The sequence below is a fragment of the Tamandua tetradactyla genome, chromosome 15 (genome assembly GCF_023851605.1).
Source record: "Tamandua tetradactyla isolate mTamTet1 chromosome 15, mTamTet1.pri, whole genome shotgun sequence".
NCBI classification, from domain to species: domain Eukaryota; kingdom Metazoa; phylum Chordata; class Mammalia; order Pilosa; family Myrmecophagidae; genus Tamandua; species Tamandua tetradactyla.
In genome coordinates, this window is record NC_135341.1 from 92,060 (window position 1) to 118,493 (window position 26,434).

At 34.9% G+C, this 26,434-nt stretch overlaps 1 long non-coding RNA gene across 3 annotated transcripts in view; it reads left to right on the plus strand.

The window, feature by feature from the left end:
- The window catches only part of LOC143656894 (uncharacterized), a 176,835-nt gene that overhangs the window by 39,697 nt on the left and 110,704 nt on the right, over positions 1 to 26,434 (plus strand). For 2 of the 3 annotated variants that reach the window (XR_013162620.1, XR_013162619.1), the window contains exon 5: positions 13,568 to 13,687. This is a non-coding gene — a long non-coding RNA (uncharacterized LOC143656894). Of the gene's footprint in view, positions 1 to 7,578; positions 7,880 to 13,567; positions 13,688 to 26,434 lie in introns of those variants that run through there. The other variant, XR_013162621.1, reaches the window with a different exon arrangement.

The window sequence follows — 26,434 nt, forward strand, 5'->3', positions numbered from 1 at the left end:
GCAACATAAATGCCCTCCTCTGAAATCTCTGGAAAGAGTCATTAAAAATTTGGCTTTTTGGTCCATGATTTTCCCTTCTCATTTTTAAATAGTTTTATCACAGTAAATTTAGGAAAACTGAGACTTACCATTTGTATATAAAAGTAAAAGCATAAGAAAAGGTTGTTTCCTTCAGGGGAAGAACATTAACTAAGGGCCCTCTATTTGCCTAGCTTTATTTAATGGTATATGGGAAATCTAAAAGGAAAGCAGCAGATTCTGACTCAACCTTCAGAAGAAGGGTCTACTTAGAGAAGAATGTATTTCCACTGAAAAATCATTCAAAACCATATTTAATCAACTATGATTCTTGAGTGGTAGAGGTTATATATATTTGTTGGATGGAGAGAAAAATCACTCTAGGATGGGTGTTATTCAACAAAGGTTTCAGGATGAGCTTTACAAGAAACTTTAAGGAAAAGAAGAATCAATAATGGGAGAAATGCAAAGGTGTACATTCTAGGTACGCAGTGATGTTATATTATATACATTACACAATATCTTTCATAATATCCAGAAAACCTAAGAATGAAAAATCCAATATTCAGGTATCACACAGTAATACTTTAATTCCTTATAAAGTCAGTTTTGTATTAATGTTTGTGTGAATCAAGCATTTTTTGTGCTTAGATTTTAAAAGGACTAGTAAGTTAAATGTTGCATGTGCTTCCTGAAATCTTAAATATTGAAATATAATAAAACCCAAATGAAAATTGTGTGGATGAAAACCCAGGCTTTTTTATTTACCTTATTTGTCTGATATATGTTTGCTTAATTGAAGTTATATTCTGTAACATACCCATACTTGATTCAAGATTTCTTGTGCCTTTCTTGTCATTTTATCTTCGTGTATAAATATAAATGCACCTAAACTATTTTTACTCTCTATTGCACACTGAACCTTTCCTATTTTTGTACTGTGTCATTTTGAATTGTTCTTGATGCATCTTCCATATGGTCTGTGTATTTTATTTGCATTTTGAATAATCAGCTTTTGACTTTGATAATTTTTCCTATAACTTTTGATGCTTACTTCATGCATTTCTATGGTGGACATTATTTCTTTTCTTATTCTCTGAGATTTTTTTTTTTTGCTCTTTTACCTCAAGTTGCATATTAGTCTGTTTTCAAACTTTATAATGTTAGTTTAATGATAAGTATAATTGAAAGCTATATTTTTCTCTAAGTCTGTTTTAGCCCTGCCTCACATTTGTTACATAGTTCTTAGAATTATCATTCGGTTCTAAGTAACATAAGTTTTTTAGTTCACAAACAAAGGCAACATTTTGATGCTATCATTTTAATTTTAATTTTTATTGGTATTAGTATTTTGCATTTCATTCAGCAAGTAGTCTACATTTTATGAGTTTTCAGATTTACTAGGGCTTCTTTTATGGCCAAATATATGGTCTGTAAATATTCCACATATATTCAAAAACAAGGTGCATTTTCTGTTTGGCATGTAAGATTTCTGCATATGTATTTATATGCATGTGTGTGATCTTTACTTTAAAGAATGAAATTTATTGAAGATCTTGATTTGTTTATGAAACATTTAACGGAAAAGGAGAACTATAAGTTATTTGTCATCCTTCCTTCATTTAAAATAAGAGTACAGTGAGCTCAAGAGTGTTAATGGTTTTGCCTACAACTGTTGACATTTTGGGACCTGTAATTATTTGTGGTGATGTACTGGCCTGTGAATTTTAGGATGTTAACAGTATCCTAGGTCTTACCATCTACATGCAAGTAGTGCCCCCAGGTTGTGAGAATCAGAGTGTCTCCTGATATCCCCAAATGTCCCTTTGAGGTTGAAATTGATCCCTGTAGAGAACCCTTGCCCCAAGGTCACAGACGATCTAGTAGCATATTGGCTATTAGAATCCAGAACTCTTTAAATCACCAAGCTCAGTGATCCTTATTAGATTATTCCATAGAGTTAAAATATCAATAGAATATTCTTAAACCAATAATTAGATGATTTAATATGAATTTTAAAATGTTCTCTATAAAAAATTTGATTTCTGATATGAGCTAGTAATGAAGTATAATATTCTCATAAGTATTTATGCATAATCACCTAATGATCTGCATGGAATTTTTTATTCCTTCCAGTTATTACTTTCTCTGCAATATCATAACATGTTCCCTCTGTGATCTTGACATTATCCCCTTGAACTTGAGTATATGTCTGTAAACGTAGAATGATGCTTCTCTACAAACTTGATAATTATGGTGGGTAGCATGACAGTTAATATTATGGACTTTGAACTATGCTTTGAATTCTGAGAATAGAGTGCTAAATAAGCATTAGACGTTGGGAGATAATGAACCAGTTAGTTTCAATACCTGGTCACAATTTGAATATTACAAACCTAAGAGAATTATTAAAGGCCTTTAATTATAAAGTCAATGACTATTTCATTGTCATTCTGTTAGGATCATTAGTCACTAAAGTGAAAGGAAAGAAGCCTTTAAAAATGACGAGATAGTGTTTTCTTCTCATTCCAGTATTTAAAAATATACCATAGTACATGTTATTGGAAAATACAACCTTATCTTAAAATAACTGTTGAAATTATAGTATGGAAATTTTCATCAATTTACAGCTTTAAATGCATTTGATAATCAGTCCAAAACCAGTTCTTAACATAAGTTTGAGAAAAAAATGTGTAAATGCTTCAGATAAACTACTAACTTCTTTTTAAATATAGTATTATTTAATGTATCAATTTACATCTATCAGGGAAGTATGTAAAAATCATTACATAGAAATTTTTTAAACTAGATCTAGTCAATAAAAATTTATCAAAGAGTAAGATTAAAATCTGTTTGAGAATTTTAACATACAAATAAAATTACATAGCAATAACTATGAAAATTTTAAAAAGCATATCACTTGATTATATTGAAACTTATTGCAGTTATATGTTGCCAGATAATAAGTTCATGTTTTTAAGGAATTTTGCTTAGAAACTAAAATCACCAAATTCTGCTGAAATAATTATTAGCTTTACAACTTGGGAAAGTTATTTCAATTGAGCTTTATTTCTCTCAAAAGGTTTTCATCAAAGCTAAATGAAATAATGCCTGTGAATGGCTTAGCACACTGCTTGGTACTAATAAATTTTAATTACTATTGCTGTTATTCTTTCAGTTATTATGAATTGGAGAGAAATACAACAGAATGCAATCTTCTGTAAATCAAAATAGTACTTGCCCAATTGTCATGCTAATCTAGTACCTCTTTTCCAACATGTAGTTACCATTTTGGTTTACTTCCCTAGAGTGCTCTTTAAAGGTTAAATAAGGTGACTAAGGAAAATATACCTATTAGTGAAAAGAAAAGGAGTTCAGAACATGCTATTTCCTGGCTGTGGGGATATTACTTTAGAGAATGTTAGGAAATTTTCTGTTGAACAAGAAGGGACTGTGAAGACATTTGTAATATGAAATTTATTCATGGAGGAAATCTCAATGTAAAAAATGTTATTTAGTCAGAAAACATTTACATCATATACTCGTACATGCATAGACACATGTGTATATGTGATGTAAATGTATTGTAAATATATCATTCACTGTATTGTAATGCCATTGAAATAGGAGTTCACCTCCAATGCTAAATGATAAAGAGAGCAGTAAGAATATATGATGACTTAATTCTGAATGGCTCTGTAGAATTGCAATTCCTGCATGACCAATAAATGGCCCCAAGGATGAGAATTGAATTTTTTGTCTTTATTTTAGCCTACCAGGTTAAAATTGTTGAAGTTTCTAAGGAAAAGAGTAAATTTTATGTAAAAATATCAGCCTAACATTCAGGTTTTTGCTACAATTCATCATTTTTTTAATTCTTCATGGCTTTATAACAAATGAATTTGATATTATAATCACCACAATAGTACCAATTCATGATCACTTATAAATATATACGTATATGCATTTGGATAAACAGCAAGTTTTCAGACATGAAAAAAGAAAGTATAATATAGAAAAAATAGCTCCAAACTTGAAATCAGAAAACTTGAATTCCTCCCCCACCTTTTCTAAATTTGGCTGTGTAATTTTCGACAAATCAATAAAATCATTGCTCTACTTTTTTTTGAAAAATGCACCAGTTTGGGTATACCATGTCTAAAATTCCGTGTGTCTATGAAAACTACATAGTTCCATTATGATTTTTTCAAGGCATCTTCTACTGTGATCAGAATCAACATGTAATTGATTTCAACTGCCCCACCATCAAATAATTTGTTAAGACACAAGAATATTCAAAATTACTTGGCTTTGATGGTTTTCTCTGTGTTGAGGGAATGTTGATTGAAAGGATGGATGAATGAGTGGATGGATGCATGAGAGCATGTAGACAAAGAGAGAAGAGGAGAGAAAAACAGAAGAGAAAAATGAAAAGAATTAACTCTGTTACCTGAAAAGAAATTAGAGATTGACAGCATATAATACTCATGCTAATTTTAAATTTATTCTTTTAAAGATTATTTAACATAAATATGTACATATGCATTAGGCAAAATTAGATGAGGTAAAGAATTTAAATTTTGTAACTCGAGAAAACTTAGCTGTCGAATTTTATTTGCAATTTTGAATCTTATGTTACTGTTTGGGGCAGTTGTTTTGTATGTGTCTTTTTAGAAGATACTGTTTTAAAGAGAAATTAATTCTGCAAGGGTAGTGTAGATGTGCTGATACATGCTTGCTTTTGATTTTTAGAATGATTTTTTAAAAAGTTATTTCATGTGTTAATTATTGAAGTGAGATGTATACAGCTTGAGTCTGTTGACCCTTAAAGTGCAAAAATTTGTTCAAGGAACATGTCAAGATCCTTATCACTACTTTCATGGGATATGCTTAGTTAAAGAACTTTCTTTCCTCCAGTATCTTTCCTGCTAAACAACATTTCCTCCACTTGCTTCTCATATGTATGACAAAAATAATATAAATATTCAGCCTAAAAATAAAATATATGATCAGTGTCCTCATGAATAACTTGGGTCTTCTTGAGTTATGATAATAATTGCAATAATAAATTTACTGATATAGGCTGTTTAGCATATGTTTGCAACCTTGATTTGTTTTAATTTAAGGTTGGTTACAACTTTCATTGTACTCTGAAATTCTAACTCAGATATTATATTTTACAAGAATTATGCCTAAATTAATATAAGAAAAGACTAATCAATGAATATGTTTCTTAAGTATCTAATATATTCAGGCTAACTTATAGACACTCTAAAGTAAAATACATGTATTTATATCAAATAGTTTCCACTGCCCAGAAAATTATGTTCTGCCAAGGAGACAAAGATACAACCATAGTGGAGACAAACCCAAGGGTAAAGGCATGTAGGTGGAAAATCTTGGAATGTTTTTGAGAGTTACTGAGTTACTTTAGGAGGCCTATATGCAAATGTGAATTTGTGTGAAATATTTTTGTCTTCTAAAGTACCGATTTATTTTAAATGCACAAAATGTATTCATACACACACACACACAAGTATGTTACATATATGTATCATGCTTATAAAAAAATTGGAATTTGGATTAATTGTCATTTAAAAGAATACACTTGTAAGTAGATATGTGCATTGTGGGAAATTTTACATATCTTTTCTCAAACATAATTCCATTTCATTTACCAGAAGTGTCTAGTTTGTCAGTTATTTATCAGCTTGCTAAATTGAATTGTATATTAATTGATCAATTTCCAAATGGCATATACTTTTAGGTATGACAATTTATAACATATTAAAATGAGAGCATTAATGTGGTCTGTGATATTATTATAAACTACAATTATTTCCCCAATTACACTTATTTTTGTAAGCCTCTATTAAAATTTGGTGTTCATATGCTTGCAATTTTCCGTATTAGTTACATGGGAATTCAGCAGCATTATATATAGCACAAACTTGTATAATGAATTTTATTTCTAAGGTGTAAGAAGACAAACATGATGTGGTTTGTATTTAAAAGCATATATTTGTTTTTAAAAGCATATATTTGTACCCACTTATTCTATGTTTGTAAATGAATGAGAGAAATCCTTTTCCCCCCATGGCAGAGACAGACATCAACCCCAATAATGGAATGGCTAATTACAAATGATAAATTTGTATAATAGGAATATTTAAGAAGTAGTCCTTTTCTGCTTGGTTGCTTGATTATTCTCCTCTCTGATTGGCCCATGGAAAATAGAGTATATTCTGTATAATCTGTACATGAAATAGTCTTGTGTGTGTGTATGTGTGTGTGTACGTGGTAGAAGAATTATTTTATCTAGCACAATGTGCTTTTCAACTCAAACCTATAAAATAAATCTTACAGTTAAAATACACTAATAAATACATCCTTGGAGAAACTAGATGCTGCATCATCAAGTTCGCTACATAGTTATGAATGTTGCATAAGAAAACTTTATTAGTTAAAAAAACCTAAATCTGGGGTATATGAAATCAGATTAAACTGGTACTATATGCATTAATACAAGAGACAAAGAGATGAAATTGCTGTGACTGTTGGAAGAGCGTGAAATAATAAAGGACATTCTTTTTCTGAGGTTCTCCGATGCAGATCTTACTGGGTTGTTTTCAGATGTGTGTAATTTAATGCAACCTACTGCAAGTGTTTCTTTGATATGAAGCCAGACTTAAGATGAGATTCTACAGTTGAAGAAAAAAGTAAATAAAGAACTGGGATTTGAAATGTTGGCTAGGATTTCTTCTTCTTTGGTTATGCGGTTTGCAGTAAGATGAACTGTTACTTCTGTGTACCTCCTTGCTGTTTGCAGAGAGATGAAGTGCTTCTTTTGCTAATTTCTTTTCAGTAGATCTTAATTTAACACAACCTTGACTAATTTACTCTCATTTCTGCTGTTTTCTGCCATTTATTAAACCAGGTTTAATGTTTAAGGCAACTTTAAGTGTTCTGTCAAGTAATAGTAGAAATGACTCCATTAAAAATGTATTACCAATACTCAGCAGAAATCAATAACATAAGCCACTATAAAATAAGGTTGGGCAGAAACTCTTCTTTTAAAAGACCCATTTAGAATCCAGGACAAGCTGAGACATCTCTATATAAACATACATCACTCCTTTGTAAATAGACATTAGATTATCTGTTTTAAAATGAATTGGCTATTTCAGCTTCAATCTCAGCAAATTTAGACTATGCTTCCTAAAAAACTCCAGTAAAATTAGTATATCAGAGTCTGAAAGTTATAAATTTCAATGTAATTATTAATCTAGATTCACATAAGATTATCAAATGTTTATAAAAATCAAGCAAGATAAAGTTAACATTTATCTCCTAAATATTTTCATAGAAACAGTTTTAAAATTAGAATTCTATTTGGTTCAGAAATGACAAAAGAGATTAAAAATGTGTGTCTATTGTGCATATTTATGTTTTAATTATGTTCATAAAATAATATTCTGGATAGCAACTATCCATAACATAATCAGAAAGTTCTCAATTTATATGCCAATTATTTTCTTTTTTGCTTTATGTTTTTCCCAGGCTTTCAGACATGGGCAGGCTTTTAAGTCATATTGAAAATGGAAGACTGGATTTAGGGGAAGTTGATCAACTAATGCAAATGTAAAATAGCAGTGCTGAAGGATGCCTTGTGCACAGTATGCGTCTTGGGCACTGCACACTGCCTGCTCTAACAGAAATTAGTGACCATCTTTCCACGGCAAATCTCTCTCAGGGTGGAGAGGCCCAAGTAACCTGCCGCACCTGTCAGAACCTGATACAGCTTCACCCTTACTCTCTATCATGCATAGAATAATAATAAAAAACATCATGTTCAGTGAACTAAGCCAGACACAGAAGGATAGATATTGTATGATCTCACTGTTTTAAAAACAATTAGAATTTACAAATTCATAGAGTCAGAATCTAGAATATAGGTTTCCAGGGGATAAGGTGGGGATGCGGAATGGGAAGTTAGGGCTTAAAATGTTTAAGGTTCATATTTGGAATGATGGAAATGTTTTGATGATGGATGGTGGGGATGGAGGCACAGCCTTGTGAACGCAATTAACAACACTGAAGTATGTATGCATCTGAACGTAGTTGAAAGTCAAAAATCTAGGTTGTATATTTAACAACAAAAATGAAAACAAAATATCCATAGGACTGCTCTACACAGTGAACCCTAAGTTAAACCAGGAGCTTAATAATACAGTTATAAAATTGTACTAATAGTACAGTTATAAATATGTGCTGTCATCCATAGTAACAAATGTCCCACACCAGTACAAGTTATGGTGATGTGGTGATAGGTGATAGGAATCCTGTATTTTATGTATGATTGTTCTGTAAACCCACAACTTCTCTAATAAAGAAAAAAAATTGCATTGGAATAACCCAGAAGCTAAAATATATTCTAAGAATTCAGGTTTGAGTGAGTGATACTTAGGCATAGTTATATTTTAAATCTCTAAGTACATTTACAACAACTGGTCCTCCAGTAATGCTATCCTGTGGATAACTTTTTATCACTTTTGGCAGAGATAGTAAATAGCTTTAGTAACTTTAGTGAATATTTTAGACAATGGTGTGTATAGTGCTATATTTATGGTGACCATACTTTCCAAATTAAATCCTTAATCACATGGTAATCAAAATATCTGTCCAGCTGGCTCATCACAAGGAGAACCTGTGATGTTTGTGCACCATAACAAACAGCATAATTAAGTTATAATGAAAGAGACTAGGAAGAGAACATTAGCTGTAGACCTCTCTTAACCAGACATGAAGATAGAGAGATGTCATTTCCATTTTACAAATGAGGGAATACAGAGAGGTTAGTGAGCCTGAAGTGTTCTTGGAGGAGACAAGTAGTGAGGGGTCAGCGCTCCACGCCCCCCCCAGCACCTTTGCTTCTAATAGAACCCTCTAATTTCAGTTAACATACAGACATTCAAGTAAGAATGCATTTGAACCAAGAGTTCATTTGATTAAAAAAGGACTGAAATTCTACATTTCACATATGACCTCACATTGTAATATATTGCTTATATGGAAGGTGCTATACTAGCAGAAATGATGCTACCAGAAAATAATTTTACAAAGAAAGCACAAAATTAATGTGAATTTCTTTTAATTATGATGAAGCCATATAAAATAAAATTGATTTAAAAATACATTATTATATATGTTAAATATTCTGATCTATCTCTTGTTAGATGTCTTGGGGCTTGCATAAATGTACAAAATCAAAAAATCTGAAAGATGCAAAGTGTTTCCTTTTCAATCATCATATATAAATATTTCTGTATGTTTACACTATCTAGAAATATTTCTATGCTTAGACATACACAAGAAACATATATCCATAAGGATATGTAGGTGGCAAAAGAGAAAGCATCATTTCCTTATCATGTTATTAAGCCTGGGGTGTATGTCCTTTTTGGCAGGAGGGATTTCATTCAGTTCATCCAAAAGAACAAAAGTACTTTGATCCAAATATTTATAATTAAAGGGCAAATGATTTTAAAAGGTATGCCTTCTTAGAACCAGAAGAGACAGAACAAATACAAACAAGCTATGTATGGCCAGATGGAATCTCCTAGATTTACAATAAAGTCTTTCCATGTGTGGCATTTAGGTTTGGGTGTCAACTTGGCCAGGTGATGGTGCCTAGTTCTGTTGCTGTGGACATGAGCCATTGTCATGTGAAACTCATCTGTCACTGAGTGCATCTGCAGTCAGCTGAGGGAAGTGTCTCCTACACTGAGTGAGGCTTAATTAAATTGGCTGGATGTTTAAATGAGAGAGATCAACACAGCACAGCCCAAGCAGCTCAGTACTCCTCATGTCAGCACTTGCAGCTCAGCCCAGACCTTTGGAGATATAGAAAGGAATCACCCCAGGGAAAGTTGTTGGAACCCAGAAACCCAAAGAGAAGTCCAGCAAAGATTACCTTGTGCCTTTTCATGTAAGAGAGAATCTAAGATGAAACTTATCTGCTTTTCTTCTGAAAAACTATAAGCTTTTAACTAAATAAATCCCCCTTTATTAAAAGTAAATCCACCTCTGGTGTGTTGCATTCTGGCAGTTTTAGCAAACTAAAACAGATTTGGTTCCTGAGAAGTGGGGTGTGGTGAATATCAGACATGTTGGAACACTTTTTGGATGGATAAGTGGAGGATTCTGGAGAAACTGGGGGAGCTTGATGGAGAAGACCTGGAGTGCTTGAAAAGACTGTTGGTGTAAATGGAACCACTGCCAGTTTGGACAAAGGGGGGGCAGAAAAGGGATAGATTGGAGCTTGCAGAGTGAGAGCCATAGAAGCTCGGGTCTGAAGTCAAGAAAGAAGTCTTGCCTGAGATTGGACCCACCCATACATGTGGAGAGGGTGAGTTTACCCTGAAGGCAAATAATGAGCCTTCCACCTCAATGCAGTGGAAGTGTTGTGCCACCTCAGGCCTTGGAAGGATGCAGCATACTCCTTGGGTACCGGGGAGAACCTGGCTACCACTACATGGAGGGGTTGAGCCTGTGCCCTGGAGATAACAGAGAGCCCGGGTGTGTCCCCAATGCTTGGAGAGGGTTGAGCCAAGAAAAAGGTGGTCTCTCCAGTGTCATGCAAGGTTGCATTCAGAGAGAGGTGGACCACTGCATAGGCCCTTGGAAAGGGTGGGACTGCCGCTTTCTAAAGCCCAAAGAATAAATGACTTTCAGACTTTGAAATCCAATGGAATTTTCACTGCAGGATTTTAGAATTGTTTGTGTTTTGTGACCCCTGCCTTCCTTCCAATTTTTCCTTATAGAAATGAACATATGTATCCTGTGACTGTCCCTTCTTTGCATATTGGTACCAGATAATTTGTTTTGAGATTCATAGGTCAAGAGCTAGAAGAGAACTTCTGCCATTTTATATCACTTAAGGTGATGTATATACTTGCCAAGATGATAAAGGGTGAACATGTAGTGTTTGGGTTTGGATGTCAACTTGGTGAGGTGATGATGTCTAATCCTGTTGTGTGGACACGAGCCATTGGCATGTGAAGCTCATCTATCACTGATTGCATCTGTGGTAGGCTGAGGGTTGTGCCTCAGGCAATGAGTGATGTTTAGTTTAATTGGCTGGATGTTTAAATCAGAGAGCTCAGCACAGCACAGCCCAAACAGCTCAGCATATCTCATCTCAGCACTCGCAGCTCAGCCCAGGCCTTTGGAGATGTAGAAAGAAATCACCTGGGGAAAGCTGTTGGAAAACAAGAAACCTGGAGAGAAAGCCAGCAGAGATCACCCTGTGCCTTCCTGTGTAAGACGGCACCCCTGTGAAAGTTACCTGACTCTCCTCTGAAGAACTATAAGTTTTTACCTAAGTAAATCCCCCTTTGTTAGAAGCCAGTCAATCTCTGATGTGTTGCATTCTGGCAGTCTTGGCAAGTTACAATACCATGTAAAAAGTTTTATTACTCATGGGTATAATTCTGAAAGGCAGTAATGTCTCATATGGTTTAGAGCAAGGAGGGTGGAGCCAATGAGGGAAGGGCTCTGGCCTTGTTGTGTGGTCGTAGACATTTTTCTTGCACTGAATCTTAGCTTCCACAACTACATGTGTGGTGTATTATACAGATCACAAAATTATTTTACAATTAAGTGAGGTACTCTAATATGAAAACATTAATGGAAAATGTTATGCACTCTGGATTCCTGTAGGTGAAAAAGAAAGCAGTAGCATTTATTGAGAACTTGCTCTTTATTTCCAATGACTTAAGTCTTTTTATATGGATAATTTTGTTAAATAAAAAATAGCCTTTACAGATTGGTGTTATTGTTGAAATATTTTAGATGATGGGTATGAGGTTTGGAGTTTAACTTGCTCCAAGTCATACTTAAGTGGCAAAGTCAGGCTTTGAAATCAGTTTGATCTTAGAACTTGTGTGTTTAAGCCAATGTGTTCCTGACAACCATGCACCCAATAAAAGTCACAACTCTTTTTATCATTATTAATATTATATATGGGTGTAAAGGCTAAAATTATTTAGTAGAATTTAGTTTTTCAGGATAATCTCCATTATCTTCATTCAGATATTTGTATTTCTTTAATGTTTCAATAAGTATTGTTTATATCATTGACAGCCCCTTTGAAGATGAAAATATTAGAATGAACATAGCTCAAAAACCCTAAAGAATAAGAAAAGATCAAAGGTGGTGGTGGAATTATATAGAGAAGGTTGGGTTTAACAAATGAGTATGAGTGCTGAATCATTATATTGGTATATTTTTAGTCACTAGTGTCTTACAGTAGCTAGAAGTAAAAACCTAAAAATGTGGAATTGTAGGTCATACCAAACTCTGAAATCTGTTCTACAAATGATTGTTGTGATGTGCTTTGAAATCTGTTTTTGTATATATGTTTTTTGTATGTTTTTTTACAAAAAAGAAGAGAAAGTCCATTGTGATGATAAATGCACAGCTATATGATGGTATATTGTGAACCATTGATTGCATATGTTGGCTGATTACATGGTATGTGAGTATATAACATATATCAAAAAATCAATTAAAAGAAGAAAAAGATTAGTGAAACTCCTTTCCTAAGGGAAGGAAGGAAGATAAGAGGTAGAAGGGAAGACGAAAAGGAGGGGGAAAAAGGGAGGGAAAAAATGAAGGAAGGAAGGAGAGGAAGGAAATAAAATCATGCTAGTGGTTAAATCACAACATATTGTGTGAAAGTTCTCTCAGAAAACTTTCTTACTGTATCTCCCACTAGTCAGAAACAAATTAAACGATGAATTCCTAAAGATGCCATGATATAAGACATCTGATGTATTAGCCATTTGTGCTGCAAATGCATTTCATACTCATTATATTGTCTTCCCAGTGCAGTACTTTCCTGGTCCTAACAGTTTAAGATACTAATTGTGATTTCCATCTTGAAGAAGTAACTGCGTTTCTGCTCAACTATCACGCTGCTTCTAGTACACTGTGTTTCTGTAATAAATAAAAAGCATGCTTCAAGTGAAATTATATGTTTTTCAAAACATAAGTCTTTTTAGTGTATTTTAAGAGGGTATGAACATTTATGTCATTTTCCAAGGGCAATACTCCCTTCTTCCTAGGAGCAATATTTGATGAATCTGCCAAAAAGGTTAATGACGTGTGTTGTTTCCCATGAAATGGAGCTTGAAGGATATTAAGAAATGATGAGAAAGAAAGAAAGAAAGACAGACAGACACAGGCCGGGTTCAGGGGGTCTGAAGCTTAACTTTAACAAACAACAGACATCAGACAAGTTTATTCTTATCCAAATTCTGCTTATATATTGCAAGGTAACAAAAGGCATGCATGCAATTCTTGAGGGAACAGAGAGCTTATCTTTCAGTGCTCTCTTCCTTCATATTTAACATAAACATTTGGGGTAAACATTCTCTTCCTCCAAGACTGCTCTACATAACAATCCCCACAGTTTACTGCCACCACCCTGAGGGCAGCTACTCCCAACAAATTCTGCAGATCTTATTTTAACCCTTGGTTCCTACAGAGGTGATTCACACAGCATTTGGTGACCTCAATCAGAATGAAGAGATCTTACAAACTGAGAAAATCACATTTTTGGTGACATTTGTTGATGGCAACAATCCTTTCCAAGTAGTTCAAGAAGGTAAGTTCCATACATGTTCACATTTAAGTTTGTTTGTGTGTGGTTTTTTTGTTTGTTTTTGAGGTATTTTTGGCTCAAATGTCAATAAAATTAGATTTCAAAAAAGCCCTTAAACTTGAACATCTTTTTTTCCATGTTTTGCTATTGCTGGTTTTTGCTTTTCTTCTAAAGAGCTGTTTTTGTAGATGTTAATGTCTAAGTTCACTCTTTGAAGGTCAGGCATGGGAGTTATTGTTTTGAATGAAACATATATGAAAAGGGACATAAATACTTGGTATTAATAGCTTTGCAGTATTTTTATGTAAATGAAACGTTCTTTACAGTTGTGACTTTGTATCAGAATTTCACTTTGGGTTTCTCTGGGATAACTGCCACCTTGAGTGTTGTTATGACTAGCGATGCCATTTCATTTGTACTCATGACAAATATATTGCCATAAGGGAAACCTTTAGACACTATATATAAATCAAGATTTTGCACTGGAATCCTGACATACCATAGTAGGCTATATATATATATTTTTTCTTTGCTAGGTGACAAATAGTCAAGTACTTTCCTTCATTCTCCCTGTACATTTGAAAGTCTTAAAATTTTTCAAAGGTACAAAATATTTCAAGGACAAATTACTTTAATGGTATTTGGGGAGAATGATCATTGTTACAAATGAAGGTTTTAATTTAAAGATATCAAACTAATAGGATTTCATTTTTTATTTTATTAATTTAAGTAAATATTTATCCCCTTTACTGAAGTGTTCATTGCTCATGAAGCTATTTGTTGTTAATCTATTTTTTAATTTATTATGCAATATATTTAGAAATACTGATAAGAAATACCATTGAAATGGTTGCTTCATTATACACTTAAGGAGGATGTGAAAGAAGACAAATACAATATTCTATGTAGTAATATTGGCAGAAAGCTTTTACAAGACAAATATGAATATGAGGGACTTCCTGGAAGATGGCGGCTTAGTAAGACGCGCGGATCTTAGTTTCTTCTCCAGGACACCTACTAGGGGAGTAGAAACGATACAGAAAGTGCCCAAAGTCACAACAGAGATAAAAAAGACAGCGTACCCCATCCTGGAACGGCTGGCTGGCTGAGAGAAGCAGCTCGGGTGAGATCGCCGAGGCGCGCGGACCTTACCGGGTGGGGTGGCAAGCGGCCAGAGTTACTCCCTTCCCCCTTCCCGGGCCGGCTGGGAGAATTGGAGAGGTGGTCCCCTGAAACCAAGGCGACTGGCGCCCACACCACGCGCAGCCCCCGGACCAACTGAGAGAATTGGATCGGAAACCCCCAGGCCGCGGAGAACGGTGACCCCATGACTCCCGGGGAACGTGCACTCTCTCGGGCGGGCCGCTGCCGCTGGCGCCCTCCCACCACGCGTGTTGCCCAGGGCCGACTAGGAAATTCAGACGGGCTCTTTCCCTGGCTGCGGCGACCAGCAACCCTCCCTGCGTTCGGACCCCGGGCCGGCTCAAGCCGCTTCGGCTAGCGAACCCCCAGGATGGCGAGAGTTTTCCAAAGTTTAAGGTCCCACAGCACCTTTTACTGGTGGGACCCGCAGACAAACGTGTGCCACGAGCGCCACCTACTGGGCAGGATAAGAAAAACAGAACCCAGAGATTTCACAGAAAAATATTACAACCTTGCTGGGTCCAACACCAAGAGAAATCTGAATAAATGCCCAGACGCCAGCAGCAGAAGATAACTGTCCACGCTCAAAAGATTGAGAATATGGCTCAGTCAAAGGAACAAACCAATAGCTCAAATGAGACACAAGAGCTGAGACAACTAATGCTGAATATACGAACAGAAATGGAAAACCTCTTCAAAAATGAAATCAATAAATTGAGGGAGGACATGAAGAGGACATGGGCTGAACATAAAGAAGAAATAGAAAAACTGAAAAAACAAATCGCAGAACTTATGGGAGTGAAGGATAAAGTAGCAAACATAGAAAAAATAATGGATAGCTACAATGATAGATTTAAAGAGACAGAAGATAGAATTAGTGATTTGGAGGATGGAACATCTGAATTCCAAAAAGAAACAGAAACTATAGGGAAAAGAATGAAAAAATTTGAACAGGGTATCAGGGAACTCAAGGACAATATGAACCGCACAAATATACGTGTTGTGGGTGTCCCAGAAGGAGAAGAGAAGGGAAAAGGAGGAGAAAAACTAATGGAAGAAATTATCACTGAAAATTTCCCAACTCTTATGAAAGACCTAAAATTACAGATCCAAGAAGCGCAGCGCACCCCAAAGAGATTAGAGCCAAATAGGCGTTCTCCAAGACACTTACTAGTTAGAATGTCAGAGGTCAAAGAGAAAGAGAAGATCTTGAAAGCAGCAAGAGAAAAACAATCCATTACATACAAGTGAAACCCAATAAGACTTTGTGTAGATTTCTCAGCAGAAACCATGGAAGCTAGAAGACAGTGGGATGATATATTTAAAATACTAAAAGAGAAAAACTGCCAACCAAGACTCCTATATCCAGCAAAATTATCCTTCAAAAATGAGGGAGAAATTAAAACATTCTCAGACAAAAAGTCACTGAAAGAATTTGTGACCAAGAGACCAGCTCTGCAAGAAATACTAAAGGGAGCACTAGAGTCAGATACAAAAAGACAGAAGAGAGAGATATGGAAAAGAGTGTAGAAAGAAGGAAAATCAGATATGATATATATAATACAAAAGGCAAAATGTTAGAGGAAAATATTATCCAAACAGTAATAACACTAAATGTCAATGGACTGAATTCCCCAATCAAAAGACATAGATTGGCAGAATGGATTAAAAAACAGGATCCTTCGATATGCTTTCTACAGGAAACACATCTTAGACCCAAAGATAAACATAGGCTGAAAGTGAAAGGTTGGGAAAAGATATTTCATGCAAATAACAACCAGAAAAGAGCAGGAGTGGCTATACTAATATCCAACAAATTAGACTTCAAATGTAAAACAGTTAAAAGAGACAAAGAAGGACACTATATACTAATAAAAGGAACAATTAAACAAGAAGACATAACAATCATAAATATTTATGCACCGAATCAGAATGCCCCAAAATACGTGAGGAATATACTGCAAACACTGAAAAGGGAAATAGACTCATATACCATAATAGTTGGAGACTTCAACTCACCACTCTCATCAAGGGACAGAACATCTAGACAGAGGATCAACAAAGAAATAGAGAATCTGAATATTACTATAAATGAACTAGACTTAATAGACATTTATAGGACATTACATCCCACAACAGCAGGATACACCTTTTTCTCAAGTGCTCATGGATCATTCTCAAAGATAGACCATACGCTGGGTCACAAAGCAAGTCTTAACAAATTTAAAAAGATTGAAATCTTACACAACACTTTCTCGGACCATAAAGGAATGATGTTGGAAATCAATAATAGGCAGAGTGCCAGAAAATTCACAAATACGTGGAGGCTCAACAACACACTCCTAAACAACGACTGGGTCAAAGAAGAAATTGCAAGAGAAATTAGCAAATACCTCGAGGCGAATGAAAATGAAAACACAACATATCAAAACTTATGGGACGCAGCAAAGGCAGTGCTAAGAGGGAAATTTATTGCTCTAAATGCCTATATCAGAAAAGAAGAAAAGGCAAAAATTCAGGAATTAACTATCCATTTGGAAGAACTGGAGAAAGAACAGCAAGCTAACCCCAAAGCAAGCAAAAGGAAAGAAATAACAAAGATTAGAGCACAAATAAATGAAATTGAAAACATGAAAACAATAGAGAAAATCAATAAGGCCAGAAGTTGGTTCTATGAGAAAATCAATAAGATTGATGGGCCCTTAGCAAGATTGACAAAAAGAAGAAGAGAGAGGATGCAAATAAATAAGATCAGAAATGGAAGAGGAGACATAACTACTGACCTCACAGAAATAAAGGAGGTAATAACAGGATACTATGAACAACTTTACGCTAATAAATACAACAATTTAGAGGAAATGGACGGGTTCCTGGAAAGACATGAACAACCAACTTTGACTCAAGAAGACATAGATGACCTCAACAAACCAATCACAAGTAAAGAAATTGAATTAGTCATTCAAAAGCTTCCTAAAAAGAAAAGTCCAGGACCAGATGGCTTCACATGTGAATTCTACCAAACGTTCCAGAAAGAATTAGTACCAATTCTCTTCAAACTCTTCAAAAAAATCGAAGTGGAGGGAAAACTACCTAATTCATTCTATGAAGCCAACATCACCCTCATACCAAAACCAGGCAAAGATATTACAAAAAAAGAAAACTACAGACCAATCTCTCTAATGAATATAGATGCAAAAATCCTCAATAAAATTCTAGCAAATCGTATCCAACAACACATTAAAAGAATTATACATCATGACCAAGTAGGATTCATCCCAGGTATGCAAGGATGGTTCAACATAAGAAAATCAATTAATGTAATACACCATATCAACAAATCAAAGCAGAAAAATCACATGATCATCTCAATTGATGCAGAGAAGGCATTCGACAAGATTCAACATCCTTTCCTGTTGAAAACACTTCAAAAGATAGGAATACAAGGGAACTTCCTTAAAATGATAGAGGGAATATATGAAAAACCCACAGCTAATATCATCCTCAATGGGGAAAAATGGAAAACTTTCCCCCTAAGATCAGGAACAAGACAAGGATGTCCACTATCACCACTATTATTCAACATTGTGTTGGAGGTTCTAGCCAGAGCAATTAGACAAGAAAAAGAAATACAAGGCATCAAAATTGGAAAGGAAGAAGTAAAACTATCACTGTTTGCAGACGATATGATACTATACGTCGAAAACCCGGAAAAATCCACAACAAAACTACTAGAGCTAATAAATGAGTACAGCAAAGTAGCAGGTTACAAGATCAACATTCAAAAATCTGTAGCATTTCTATACACTAGTAATGAACAAGCTGAGGGGGAAATCAAGAAACGAATCCCATTTACAATTGCAACTAAAAGAATAAAATACCTAGGAATAAATTTAACTAAAGAGACAAAAAACCTATATAAAGAAAACTACAAAAAGCTGCTAAAAGAAATCACAGAAGACCTAAATAGATGGAAGGGCATACCGTGTTCATGGATTGGAAGACTAAATATAGTTAAGATGTCAATCCTACCTAAATTGATTTACAGATTCAATGCAATACCAATCAAAATCCCAACAACTTATTTTTCAGAAATAGAAAAACCAATAAGCAAATTTATCTGGAAGGGCAGGGTGCCCCGAATTGCTAAAAACATCTTGAGGAAAAAAAACGAAGCTGGAGGTATCGCGCTGCCTGACTTTAAGGCATATTATGAAGCCACAGTGGTCAAAACAGCATGGTATTGGCATAAAGATAGATATATCGACCAATGGAATCAAATAGAGTGCTCAGATATAGACCCTCTCATCTATGGACATTTGATCTTTGATAAGGCAGTCAAGCCAACTCACCTGGGACAGAGCAGTCTCTTCAATAAATGGTGCCTAGAGAACTGGATATCCATATGCAAAAGAATGAAAGAAGACCCATCTCTCACACCCTATACAAAAGTTAACTCAAAATGGATCAAAGATCTAAACATTAGATCTAAGACCATAAAACAGTTAGAGGAAAATGTTGGGAGATATCTTATGGATCTTACAACTGGAGGTGGTTTTATGGACCTTAAACCTAAAGCAAGAGCACTGAAGAAGGAAATATATAAATGGGAACTCCTCAAAATAGAACACTTTTGTGCATCAAAGAACTTCATCAAGAAAGTAGAAAGACAGCCTTCACAATGGGAGACAATATTTGGAAATGATATATCAGATAAAGGTCTAGTATCCAGAATTTATAAAGAGATTGTTCATCTCAACAACAAAAAGACAGCCAACCCAATTACAAAATGGGAAAAAGACTTGAACAGACACCTCTCAGAAGAGGAAATACGGATGGCCAAGAGGCACATGAAGAGATGCTCAATGTCCCTGGCCATTAGAGAAATGCAAATCAAAACCACAATGAGATATCATCTCACACCCACCAGAATGGCCATTATCAACAAAACAGAAAATGACAAGTGCTGGAGAGGATGCGGAGAAAGAGGCACACTTATCCACTGTTGGTGGGAATGTCAAATGGTGCAACCACTGTGGAAGGCAGTTTGGCGGTTCCTCAAAAAGCTGAATATAGAATTGCCATACGACCCAGCAATACCATTGCTAGGTATCTACTCAAAGGACTTAAGGGCAAAGACACAAACGGACATTTGCACACCAATGTTTATAGCAGCATTATTTACAATTGCAAAGATATGGAAACAGCCAAAATCTCCATCAACAGAAGAGTGGCTAAACAAACTGTGGTATATACATACGATGGAATATTATGCAGCTTTAAGACAAGATAAACTTATGAACCATGTAATAACATGGATGGACCTAGAGAATATTATGCTGAGTGAATCCAGCCAAAAACTAAAGGACAAATACTGTATAGTCCCACTGATGTGAACGGACATTCGAGAATAAACTTGAAATATGTCATTGGTAACAGAGTTCAGCAGGAGTTAGAAACAGGGTAAGACAATGGGTAATTGAAGCTGAAGGGATACAGACTGTGCAACAGGACTAGATACAAAAACTCAAAAATGGACAGCACAATAATACCTAATTGTAAAGTAATCATGTTAAAACACTGAATGAAGCTGCATCTGAGCTATAGGTTTTTGTTTTGTTTTGTTTTGTTTTGTTTTGATTTTACTATTATTACTTTTATTTTTTTCTCTATATTAACATTCTATATCTTTTTCGGTTATGTTGCTAGTTCTTCTAAACCAATGCAAATGTACTAAGAAATGATGATCATGCATCTATGTGATGATGTTAAGAATTAATGATTGCATGTGTAGAATGGTATGATCTCTAAATGTTGGGTTAATTTCTTTTTTTCCGTTAATTAAAAAAAAAAAAGAGAGAAGGGATAATTGGAGATGAAGGGATACAGACTGTACAACGGGACTGGATATAAAAACTCAGAAATGGACAGCACAATACTACCCAATTATAATGCAATTATGTTAAAACACTGAATGAAGCTGCATGTGAGGTATAGGTTTTTTGTTTTTGTTTTTTTTATCTTTCTATTATTGTTTTAATTCTTATTCTGTTGTCTTTTTATTTCTTTTTCTAAATTGATGCAAATGTACTAAGAAATGATGAATATGCAACTATGTGATGTTATTAAGAATTACTGATTGTACATGTAGATTGGAATGATTTCTAATTGTTTTGTTAATTCTTTTTTTAATTAATAAAAAAAATATGAATATGAAAGGAGGTAAGCAAAATATGCATAAATGTCTGAATCATTTTTTTCATCTACTGTGGTTTCCACATGCTATATATACATGTTACCCTTATTGGAATATGTTTTTGACTATTAGAACTGGCTACTATTGATATTTATGTTTAGTTCTGTCAGTCAGAGAATTGATGTAATAATTAGTGGTCTGGAAATTTTTGTTTTTCATTAATTTGGAGTGAAAAACATTATTTTTAATGAAATGAGCAGAACTATTTAGTGAAAGCAGTTTAGTGAAGAATAGCTATTAATGTTTATAATAATTTAATAGAATTTTATGTTAATGAGTAAATGTCAGTGCATGAAATTAGTTTGAAATGTTGTTTTTATTTACATTTGACAGTAAGAATTTGGTATTTGGAGTTTAAATGGTGAATATGCTGATAAATTTTCTTGAGAAACATTTAAAAAATCAAATAAATTAATACTAGGATTCATGGAGTCTTTCAAATAAAAAAATAGTATATGACAGAGATGCATACACATTCTTAACATAACTGGATAATAGGAAGCATATGCAATTATTTAGCACAATCTCTATGATTGTTTTCTTTCTCAACTCTTAGTTTTTATTGCTGGATAATATTTATCAGGACCAGAATGAGAGTTGGAAAAGATAAGGACCAATTTTTTTTTACTATCTTCTGAGTAACTGCATTTCAATAAATGTAAATTAACTTAACAGACATGCTAAGATGCCCACCTTGATTGAATGAAAAAGTAATAGAAGATAAATAAATGAAGACAACCCAATGGGTGGGAGAAAATTATAAAATCAGAAGAAATATGTCATTTGTCTTTTTTTGAGATACTATGCTTTGTAAAAAGAATTAAATATCACAATTAGTTTGTTTATATATTGTTTTGTGTAACCATTCTGCTCCCAGAAAAATTCTAGAAACAAAAGTATCTCTCAAAAGAACTATTGTGACTTAGAATAATTGTGGTACTGGAAACAAAAGGAGAGAAGGAATAAAAGTTTACCACACAGGGACCACTAGATATTTCTCAAGAAAGAGGAATGAGCTATAGATTCAGAAATTTTCACAGGTTATCTTCTCTTAGTAATGAATTTCCAGGAAGCTCTTGAAGATTAAATTTTTCTCCATTCAATATCAAGAAAGATTTTGGTTGATTTTTATAAGTAAAAATAACCCTATGATTATTTTTTGCAACTGGTTGGTTCCAAAATAAGAGGAAAATACCCAATGAAAGAGAACAAGAAACAATTCATAAGTACTATTTAAAAAAAATATTTTGAGGAGGTAATTTAGGAGAAAGAAAGTCTCAGATGTGTCCCGGCCCGCGGGACGATCAACCGAGGCTCCAACTCCTGTGAGGGAAGAATGAAATGGGACAAAGAGATGCGAAGAATGGCAGCAAGACAAATATTCTGATCAAGCTGCAAAAGTTTATTGAAAAGGCTGGGTATATATATATATACTCTAGGAGAGGGGGTAGCTAGTAGGAATAGGTGACAATCTCTAATTGGGTGAATAAGGACAAAGGGATGATTTGGGATTGGTGACTGCTGTTGCTAGGGCAGAGGGCAGATGTACGGTTAGTACTTTTGGCACGAACTTTAGGCGCAGACTACTATTACTTCCGTGAAGAAGGTTGATTAGAGTTTAGACTGTTCTTTGTTTCAGCCCTGGTGGCCATGTTGCATGTTTCCAGCATCGCTGAGGGTGGATTTTATACATGCTACCTTAATTGTCCCCAACATCTCCCTTTGTTTTTCAAAAGGATGGAGGAAGAATGCTGATCGAGCATTCTTTTGGCATTAACCTTTGCTAGGGGAAGTAGAGGCCTCATTCCCCAGGTTGTTTGTGGCTCTGTTTTTCTGGGGAGAGGAATTTTTGCAGAGTGAACCTCTATGCAAGATGAAGCATACTTCTCAAGGAGTTCGAAAATGGTCTTTAATTGTTTTGGCCCTCTTTTGCAGTGCTTTGCCTTGCACCCAGCGGTACCAATCATAGCATAAGCTAGAAGCATACTTTTAAGTTGTATGCTGCTCCCATAGGAGGGGGATTCTTACCCGAGAGGGTGGGTAGCAGTCAGATATTCTGGTTTCACACCTTCATCAGCGAGGTGAAGCTGGTGATAATGCACTTGAATGGGCCTGCCTAGGGCAGAATCAATTTGGTTCTTAATTAGCTGTATTATCCTTTTTATGGCTCAAGGTGCAAAAGATATTATAAGGAGTAGGGTTATTAAGGGGCCTAATATAGGGAAGACGTAATGGAGGATTCCGTTCAGTTCCCAGGAGGAACCTCCTTGGGCTTCCCTTTCACGTTTGCAATTCCTTCCTTAAGTTTGGTCATGGAATCTCTAATTATTCCAGAATGGTCAGAGTAGAAGCAACATTCCTCGCCTAATGCAGCACAAAGCCCTCCTTGCTTAAGGAAAAGTAGGTCTAAGCCTCTCCTATTTTGGAGAACATCCTGTGATAGAGATGTTAGGGATTTTTCAAGATGGGTGATGGAGGTTTCAATGCGGGTTAAGTCCTCATCTATTGCAGCCCTTAGGTGGGAGAGGCTTTGTTGTTGGAGGGTGATTGAGGCGATACCGGTGCCTAGACCAGCAACACCAGTAGATGGATTCTTAGACTTCAGTCGTCTGTCAGCTTAGCCATCGTTGAATAGGTTATAGCAGGGCTTGCTGGTTTATTAGTAGCTTCAGCTGTGCTGGAGAAAGAAAGAGAAAAATGCCTTTTCTCAGGGCAACCTTTTTGCCCTGGACAGATTGTTATTGTCTATTTGTTTTCTTAATCACTCTGGCAACCATCTGGCTGAATCGAATTCCTTAGAATATATACACACTGATCTTCTGCCCCATATTAGGACCGGATCCGGTCCTCGCCAAGTGTTGACAGAATTTTTGAAACATTTGACCTGTGTATTCAGGACCATTATCAGTTTTTATATGCTGAGGAATTCCTAGCGCAGCCATGGCTGCCAACATGTGTGCAACAATGTGTTTATTTGCTTTACCCGTTTCAGTCACAGCAAATATAAATCTATTAAAGGTGTCTATGTTAAGATGCACATATTTAAGATTATTTAATTTTGGGATGTGTGTTATATCCATTTTCCATAGTGCATTGGGCACTAGACTTTGGGGCTTAACTTTCAAATGTGGTGTAGGTAAATGTGTGATGCAGCTAGGGCACTGTTTAATTATTTTGCGCGCTTGTTCTTTGGTGATGTGAAACATTAGCCGTAAGGCGCGAGCATTAAGATGATGCAGCTTATGAGCTTTAATAGCTTTTGTGACTTTTTTTTTTGGTTACTAAGAATAATGTTTGCACAGTACATAATACGCATGGCTTGATCAGCTAATTGATTCCCTAAGGACAGTGGTCCAGGGAGATTAGTATGGGCTTTAAGGTGATTAATAAAGCATTGTTGGGTTCTGTTTTGAATGAGAGATTGCAATTGAATAAACAGATAAGCTGCTTGAGAAACATCTTTAATTTGAGCTGCAGTTTTAATAATGGCATAGATTGAACAATATAAGCACTATCTGTATAAAGATTAAAAGATCTGTTTGGATAAGCTGAAAACACCGCTATGACTGCTTGTAGTTTTGTTAGTCGAGCAGAATTGCAGTGTGTTTGGAATTGAATAACTGTATTATTAACATAAGTGGCGATTCCTGATGAGGACCCATCAGTAAAGATTAAGAGGGTATTTTTAAGTGGCTGTAAGGATGTTTTAAGTGGGAATATAAAGTCATGAGTGTTAAGAAACTGTAAAAGTTTATTATTAGGGTAATGATAGTGTATTTGGCCTGAATAGGAAGCACAAGCAACAGGCTAACAGTCTGTAGTTTGAAAAAGCCAAATAGCCTGTGCCATAGTATATGGTTGAATAATTATGTCTGGATCTTTACTAAAATATTTAACACTTTGCTTTCGACCTAAAAGAATGATATCAGCAATTGCCTGATAGTAGGGATAAATAGTTTTTGCAGGAGAAGCATGTAAATGAACCCACATAATAGGTGCTGTTGCCAAAACACAGCTGTAGGTGTATAAGCTGTTCGATAAATTACTAGAGCTAATGGTTGAGTATAATCTATAAAAGTAACAAATTGTGATTGAATAGCTTGCTTTACTTCATCAGTTGCTTTACATCCTTCAGGGGTGATGGTCCTGGGGGAATTGGGGTCAGAATTTCCTTGAAGGAGGTCAAATAATGGTTTAAGATCTCCAGTGATTAATTTTAAGTAAGTTCGGAGCCAATTAATATCTCCTAAAATTTTCTGGAAGTCATTTAATGTTATTAATTTGTCCAATCTTAGTTCTATTTTTTGGTTGGTGATTTTATTCCCATTTAAATGAAATCCTAGATCTATGTATGGGTTTGTTTAAAAATGGAAGAGTTAAATTTGACACCATTTTTCTTCTTTTTAAGTAGGTTCAAAAGTCTTGAATTTATTGGACTTGGGAATCCTAAACTAGTATTTAGATATTTTGGTAAAGTTGGATTGGCCCATGTTAGGGCTAGTAGCAAAGGTGGGTTAGGAATATAGACCCAATAACTATAATTATGTCCCTGTCTTTCAGCAATTAAAGTTATATGTTTTATAATATACATTACCCATTTAGTTATTATTTTTGTCCAGGTCGACATGTTTGGGTTTATTCTCTTCGAGGAAATCCAAATTGAGGTTTCATTACCTGTAATGATAAGAGCAAATCCCCTACCCACACCTTTATCCTGCCTGGGATCCATAGATTATTTTTAATATCTTTCTAATAGCTCAGCTATTTTAAGATTAGTATGAGCTCTTATATGCATGATAAGAAGAGGATTAATTCGACTTTTGATTAGTGTTTGTAAATGTAAAAACATTCGGGACAGTTCATTTTTTTTTTAAACAAAGAAGCTTTTTTAATGTGAGTAACTGTTTGGCAGACAGACTTGGAATTAGAAACAATATTAAGAGGTTGTGGAAAATTTTGCAATACCTGAATTACAGCTGCTAATTCAGTACGTTGGGCTGAGGTATAAGGTGTTTTCTAACTTTTGCTTTCCCCTGGGGTGACATATGCAGCCTTCCCATTAATATTATTATCAGTAAAGACAGTAATAGCTAGCAGGGAAGCCAGAACTATTTTAGGCAAAATCCATTGCGTTCATTTTTAAAAATTATAAAAGTTTTGACATAGCAAATGATTATTCATTTGTCCTTTGAAATTATTTAGTGCTATTTGCCAAGAGGTATTGAAAATATACAGACTTTGAACCTCTTCCTTTGTGAGATCACACACTATGCGATTAGGATTATGACTTCTTAATTGATAATTTTTTTGGTGACTTTTGGCTATTAAAGAAATTATCTTTTGCAAATATGTAT